We start from the raw sequence: 8,142 nt of genomic DNA, 5'->3' as shown, positions 1-8,142 counted from the left end.
AACTGTCTCTCAGTCTCTCTCTCTTGTTTATTTTGTTTTTGTTTTTGTTTTTGTTTTGTTTTGAGACGAGGTCTAGCTCTGTTGTCCAGGGTAGAATGCAGTGACATCACAGCTCACTGTAAACCAGAACTCATGGACCAGGTAATCTTTTGTTGATTTTTTTGTAGACAGGCTCTCCTTCTGCTGCCCAGATTGATCTTGAACTCATGGCCTCCTGCCAGGCCCCCAAAATGCTGGGATGACAGGCATGAACCACCGTGCCTGGCCCACTTAACTCTTAATATGCTTACAGAATGCAAATGCATTTGAACTGAGGAGTCTTCACCCCCACAAAGTTGTTGATGTACCCATGGGCGACCCCTCTGTCACCTTCTCATGAGATACCTGAAATTGTCCTCACACAGACCCCGCAGGTGCTGTTTAGCCTCTTCTTCAATATTTTATATAGTTTCTCCAGAAAATGAAATTTTAGTCCACCAATGCATTTAATTATGTAGATTTCATGTATTTTATCAAGTTCTGACAGTTTTGCAAATACGTTTGGTTTCTCCGAAAAGCAATATTATCACTCTCAGTGACAAGATTTGCTTCTACCGTTACATTCCTTTTATTGATCATGGTGATTTTTTTTTTTTTTTTTTTTTTTTTGAGACGGAGTCTCGCTGTGTCACCCAGGCTGGAGTGCAGTGGCGCGATCTCGGCTCACTGCAAGCTCCGCCTCCCGGGTTCACGCCATTCTCCTGCCTCAGCCTCCCGAGTAGCTGGGACTACAGGCGCCGCCACCACGCCCGGCTAGTTTTTTGTATTTTTAGTAGAGACGGGGTTTCACCATGTTAGCCAGGATGGTCTCGATCTCCTGACCTCGTGATCCACCCGCCTCGGCCTCCCAAAGTGCTGGGATTACAGGCTTGAGCCACCGCGCCCGGCCGATCATGGTGATTTTTGATGATGTTATACATTCAACCAGGGATACATAATTGAAGTGAAAATGGTGTTCCTTTCACTTGGAAGCCTGCTGGCATCTGTTCTTCTCATGTTCTGCAGTCAGACCTCCTATGAGTAGCAGGCTGGCCTGTCAGTCATTGTGTCTGAAAGTGACCAGAGAAATTTTGGCAATGGAAAGTAATTGAAAAAAATGTGGCTGCCTACTTAGTAGATTTTATGCAATTGGGCCAGATGTGGTTGCTCACACTTGTATGCCCAGCACTTTGGGACGCCGAGGCAGGAGGATTGCTTCAGTCCAGGAGTTCGAGATCAGCCAGGGCAACATAGGGAGAGCCCATCTCTATAAAAAATACAAGCCGGGCACGGTGGCTCACGCCTGTAATCCCAGCACTTTGGGAGGCCGAGGCGGGTGGATCATGAGGTCAGGAGTTCAAGACCAGCCTGACCAACATGGTGAAACCCTGTCTCTACTAAAAATACAAAAATTAGCCAGGCATGGTGGCGGGTGCCTGTAATTCCAGCTACTCCGGAGGCTGAGGCAGGAGAATCGCTTGAGCCCAGGAGGCGGAGGTTGCAGTCAGCCGAGATCACGCCACTGCACTCCAGCCTGGTCGGCAGGGTGAGCCTCTGTCTAAAAAAAAAAAAAAAAAAGCCGGGCGCGGTGGCTCAAGCCTGTAATCCTAGCACTTTGGGAGGCCGAGACGGGCGGATCACAAGGTCAGCAGATCGAGACCATCCTGGTTAACACGGTGAAACCCCGTCTCTACTAAAAAATACAAAAAACTAGCCGGGCGAGGTGGCAGGCGCCTGTAGTCCCAGCTACTCGGGAGGCTGAGCCAGGAGAATGGCGTAAACCCGGGAGGCGGAGCTTGCAGTGAGCTGAGATCTGGCCACTGCACTCCAGCCTGGGCGACAGAGCTAGACTCCGACTCAAAAAAAAAAAAAAAAAATTGTACCTCTTTTTTTTTTTTTGAGACGGAGTCTCGCTCTGTCACCCAGGCTGGAGTACAGTGGCGCAATCTCGGCTCACTGCAAGCTTCATCTCCCGGATTCACGCCATTCTCTCACCTCAGCCTCCCGAGTAGCTGGGACTATAGGCGCCCACCACCACGCCCAGCTAGTTTTTTGTATTTTTTAGTAGAGACGGGGTTTCACTGTGTTAGCCAGGATGGTCTCGATCTCCTGACCTCATGATCCACCCGCGTCGGCCTCCCAAAGTGCTGGGATTACAGACGTGAGCCACCAGGCCCAGCCCATTCTAGTTATTCTGGAGAGCTACGGTCAACAGCGGGAGAATTGGGTCAGTCTCAGGCCACCTGGAGACCTTCCCTGAACTCTTGCTTTTGCCTTGCTCATTCATGATCACCCCGTGGCCCCATCTGATGTTGGGGTTGTGTAAAATCATTTCTGTTCAACAGAATCATGTGGCGTGGGTTGAATGCCAGGCCGGGTCCCAGTTCTGAAGGGCTGATTTTTCCTTCCGTGTAGACTTGAATATTGCTTACCATATATCTGGCACTATTTTGTTTCCCATAAATGAATTCAATGAACATACACAAATTTACTGAATCCTCCAAGACTATAATGTAGATATATTTATTGTCTCCTTTTGTGGGTAACAGACTTACAGATTACAAAGCTAGCAAGTTATAAGGTAGGATCAGAATTCAGAACAAGTCTTTCTAGGCTGGGTGCAGTAGCTCACGCCTATAGTCCCAGCACTTTGGGAGGCTGAGGAGGGCGGATCACTTGAGCTCAGCAGCTCAAGACCAGCCTGGGTAACATGGAGAAACCCCACCTCTCCAGAAAATACAAAAATTAGCCACGTGCAGTGGCATGTGCCTAAAGTTCCAGCTACTTGGGAGGCTGAGGCAGGAAAATCACTTGAGCCTGGGAGGCAGAGGTTGCAGTGAGCCGAGTTTGCACTACTGCACTCCAGCCTGGGCAAGACGGAAAGACTCTGTCTCACAAGAAAAAAAAAAAAATCCTTCTAGACCAAAGACCATGATTTTTACCTGATCCTAATTTTTGAGCCTTTCTTATATACCAGGCATTGTAAGCTCAAAACAAAAAATTAGGCTGAAAAGTAATCAAGGCATAGTAGGCTCTCAATATAGAATAAGTGCTTGCAGTTTGAGTGCATGTATTTTTCTGGGAAACGAGATTAAAAAAAAAAGGAAAGATTTTAATGTAAAAGTAGAGACTTGAAATAAAAAATATGGGTCTTGGGGACCAGGTGCGGTAGCTCACACCTGTAATCCCAGCACTTTGGGGGGCTTGGGGGGGGGGCGGATCACGAGGTCAAGAGATCGAGACCAGCCTGGCCAACATGGTGAAACATCGCCTCTACTAAAAATACAAAAATTAGTCAGGCGTGGTGGTGGGTGCCTGTAATCCCAGCTACCCCGGAGGCTGAGGCAGGAGAATCGCTTGAACCCGGGAAGTGGAGGTTGCAATGAGCCGAGATCGTGCCACTGCATTCCAGCCTGGTGACAGAGCGAGATTTCATCTGTAAAAAATAAAAAAAAAAGGGTCTTGGAAGAAGGAGAGGGATCCACAAGGGAGATAATCGGGAAAACAGAGGGACGTATTTTGCATTTTTTCTATGGAGGTTGGGGCATTGGAGAATGAGGATGTATTTATTCATTTATATTTCCATCACTCAGTATGTCTTAAGTAAACACTATTACAGGGACTGCTCAGGATGTTTGTAAATAGTGTGGGGTGATACCCAGTCCTGCAGGCATGGAGTTAACAGCGTGATAATTCCCTACAAAATAAAACTCTCATGGTCCATCTTTATTTATTTATTTATTTTTTGAGACAGAGTCTTGCTCTATCACCCAGGCTGGAGTGCAGTGGAGCAATCTGGGCTCACTGCAACCTCCGTCTCCCAGGTTCAAGTGAATCTCCTGCCTCAGCCTTCCGAGTAGCTGGGATTACAGGCACGTGCCACCATGCCCGGCTAATTTTTTGTATTTTTAGGAGAGACGGGGTTTCACCGTGTTAGCCAGGATAGTCTCGATCTCCTGACCTCGTGATCCGCCTGCCTCGGCCTCCCAAAGTGCTGGGATTACAGGTGTGAGCCACTGTGCCTGGCCGGTCCATCTTTATTTTTGCAATGCTCAAAAGCTTTAGGTCATATGATATGTACCTACGAAGTGAAAAGGTCAACAGAGTCTCACCAGTTATTTGCGCCATCAAATGTGGCTGTTTATAGAGTCCTTTTGAAGGAATTGTAAATTGTGTTAAAGAGGTGGCCTTCTCGGCCGGGCGCGGTGGCTCAAGCCTGTAATCCCAGCACTTTGGGAGGCCGAGACGGGCAGATCACGAGGTCAGGAGATCGAGACCATCCTGGCTAACACGGTGAAACCCCGTCTCTACTAAAAAATACAAAAAGCTAGCCGGGCGAGGTGGCGGGCGCCTGTAGTCCCAGCTACTCGGGAGGCTGAGGCAGGAGAATGGCGGGAACCCGGGAGGCGGAGCTTGCAGTGAGCCGAGATCTGGTCACTGCGCTCCAGCCTGGGCGACAGAACAAGACTCCATCTCAAAAAAAAAAAAAAAAGAGGTGGCCTTCTCAATTTGCTGCTCGTCTAGTCTGAGATAATTTGTAGCCTAGAAAGCCACAGAGTTGCCCCTGGTTTGTAAAAGAATATGGTCATCCACACAGTTTTACTCCAGCATGTGCCCGTTCCTAGAAGCAGAATGATAGCTGTGCAAGTTCTTGGTGATCTGGGAGATGCAAAAAGAGCTGTGGATGGTAAGAGAGATTCTAGGAATAATGAAGGTGAGCTGCAGACATTGTGTCATTTTCAACACCGTCCCAATTTAGTACTAAATTGAGACGGTGTTCAAAATCCCAAATTTTGGAAAAAAATGTAATGCCCTTTTATAGGAGATGGCAGTTTTTGTTTTGTTTTGTTTTTGAGACAGAGCCTCATTCTGTCACCCAGGCTGGAGTGCAGTGGCACAATCTCGGCTCACTGCAGCCTCCAGAGATGGCAGATTTTTTATCTAATGATGCATAACGCCCAAACAGGAGCACACACTGCTGTTCACATTCATTATTTCCATATGCTCAACTTTCCAGTACATGTTACAGCAAAGCAGAAATGTAACACCTTTTTGCTTAATTAAACAGCAAGTAGGCCAGGCGCGGTGGCTCACATCTATAATCCCAGCACTTTGACAGGCAGAGATGGGTGGATCACATGAGGTCAGGAGTTCAAGACCAGCCTGGTCAACATGGTGAAACCCCATCTCTACTAAAAATGCAAAAATTAGCTGGGCGTGGTGGCGAATGCCTGTAAGTCCAGCTACTCAGGAGGCTGAAGCAGGAGAATAAATTGAACCCAGGAGGTGGAGGTTGCAGTGAGCCGAGATCGCAGCCACCGCACTCCAGCCTGGGCGACAGAGCGAGACTCCATCTCAAAAAAAAAAAAAAAAAGAAAAAAAGAAAAAAATAAAAAGAGATGCGCAGGTGTCCCATCTTAATAGTATTTCTGGCCGGGCGCGGTGGCTCAAGCCTGTAATCCCAGCACTTTGGGAGGCCGAGACGGGCGGATCACGAGGTCAGGAGTTCGAGACCATCCTGGCTAACACGGTGAAACCCCGTCTCTACTAAAAAATACAAAAAACTAGCCGGGCGAGGTGGTGGGCGCCTGTAGTCCCTGCTACTCGGGAGGCTGAGGCAGGAGAATGGCGTAAAAACCCGGGAGGCGGAGCTTGCAGTGAGCTGAGATCCGGCCACTGCACTCCACCTTGGGCGACATAGCGAGACTCCGTCTCAAAAAAAAAAAAAAAAAGAGTATTTCTCTGGAGGCCTGCCATGTGGCAGTGAGGTGACCGGAAGTAGAAAAGGAGGACAATCAGACCTCGAACTCACACCCTCAGCTACAGGAACCAGCGCTGCCACCTCGTCATCACAGCATCCGTCCTGCAGGCGTCATGTTACGTCACATCCGGGAGAGGCCGCGCTGCCCACAGGTGTAACAGGCGGCTGCGACGCCCCACTCTGGTCCGGAACACTAGCCTGAGGCTCGGGACGCACATGCGCAGTCCACACCGAGGCCACCATCCCCTGGCTTCCTGGTAGTCCGTGGCCACCAGCCGGTGTCTATAGTCCCCTCCTCAGGCATCTTGCTCGTCTGCTGCTTGGGGCACCACTCGGGGAACCCAAGTCCTTTGGGAAATGTTGTTCAAAAAAGGACAGCCCTTAAACGCTGGGGTCCTGCCCCTCAGATTGCTCCCAGCATGCAACGCGGCCCCTCCTCCAAAGCCGCTGTGCCCTGGAGGCAGCTGGGAGCTCCTGCCGGGCATAGTGCACAGGTGCAAGCGGGTCGTGCTTCCTGTTGGGGCAGTTGTGTGGCTGATTTTCTCGAAAGCTCGGAAGGAAGGGGCTCCACCACAATAAGGATTTGTGTATCTAAACATATCGAGTCACAAAGTTTTCCAAAGACGTTGTAGCAACTTAGCATTTATTTTTTATTTTTATTTATTTATTCTTTTTAGAGATGGGGTCTTGCTGTGTTGCCCAGGCTGGTCTTGAACTCCTGGGCGCAAGCGATCCTCCCGCCTCAGCCTCCCAAAGTGCTGGGACTACAGGCGTGAGCCACTGTGCCAGCCACAACTTAGCATTTCTGTGGCACATATTCAGCAATAGCATTTTCCTGGATATTTTGGGCTTGCAGCCAGGATGGTAGGGAGTAGTAGTATGTCATTTTCGCTCTAATTTGCATTTCCCTTACGAAAAAATTGAATTATTTAAATATTAGTCTCTTGGACAAGCTTCCTTTGTGAATGATTAATCAAATCTGTAATTTTACTTCTCTGTTGTGCTGCCTGCCTTCTTAGTAATTTATAGGAGCGCTTATACTCTGTGTGCAAGCCATTTGCCAGATCTATCTATCGCACGTTTCTTCTTCCATTCTATAGACTCTCTTTTCACTCTCCGATGGTGCCTTTTGTTTTGTAGCCTCTAATATCTGTTCATTCTATTTTGTGGTGTTTTTGTGTTTTCACAAATGTTTGCCTATTCCAGTTCATGATCTCTTATGTTTTCACATTTATTTTCAGTGATAAATCTGGAAATAATTTACATTTATGGCATGATGTAGAGGTCTAGATACATTTTGGGTTTGTGTAAAGTTCCTGGCTAAGGGGCAGAGGCAAGGACATGACCAAGCAGACACATATTAGCTGGAAATGCTCTCAGAGAAAGGGGGAGAAGCTCAGCTCAGATCCACGTGGAGATGCACCGAAGCGTTCCAGTGGATGGCGGGTGGTATCAAAGTGGAAAAAATGGTTGTGACCATCAATAAGGCCACCCAGCGCTAAATGCCAGCCTACGCTGACAGCCACTTGGCAGAACACAAGGTCCAACGGTAAAGGACCTTGCAGAGGTTCCTGGGCCCCACGTGTGTGTAGAGGGGGTGGACTGCTTTAGCCATAGCCTTGGTCTGAGCAGCATCCTAAAGACTACAGCCATTGGCTTCGCTTGCTTGAGCTGGTTTAACCCTCTTTTATTAATTCTGACAGATGCTCTCTGCTACCATCTAGTGATAACCAATGAAAACGCAGACTACTTAAAACCTTAAAACAACTGATGACAGGCTAATGACAAGACTGTAGATGACAATGACTTCTACGTTTTAGAGCTCAAGCCAGAATCACCTTGCTCTTTTGTGACAGGTTTCAGTTTCTTTCACATTGGATTAAATCTAGACGTGCTGATGGTGTAGTAAAAATTGTGTACACAAAAAGAGAAAAATGATACCGTAGTGTGTTATGTGCTAACATTGTTACTTGCTGAAAAATTTCCCATGGCTCCCAAGATAAAAAGACATAGTAAAAGGCCCTATAAAAACAAATGCCAAAAAAAAAATACCCAAATTTGTGCAGGCGTGGAACTGGAGAACGGCAAGGATGAGCTGCCTCTGTCCAGTCCTGGATAAATACCAGGTTCCTCAGCAAAATAAATGTGGTTGTTGTAATCTAAATTTCAGGGGGTTGGAGGCAGGCGCGGTGTCTCACACCTGTAATCCCAGCACTTTGGGAGGCCGAGACGGGCGGATCACCTGAGGTCAGGAGTTCGAGACCAGCCTGACCAACATGGATAAACCCCATCTCTACTAAAAATACAAAATTAGCTGGGCGTGGTGGCGCATATCTGTAATCCCAGCTACTCAGGAGACTGAG

This window comes from Macaca fascicularis, chromosome 19, assembly GCF_037993035.2.
Source record: "Macaca fascicularis isolate 582-1 chromosome 19, T2T-MFA8v1.1".
In the NCBI taxonomy this organism is placed as follows: domain Eukaryota; kingdom Metazoa; phylum Chordata; class Mammalia; order Primates; family Cercopithecidae; genus Macaca; species Macaca fascicularis.
The sequence above is the reverse complement of the archived record's forward strand: the minus strand, read 5'-3'. Positions refer to the sequence as shown.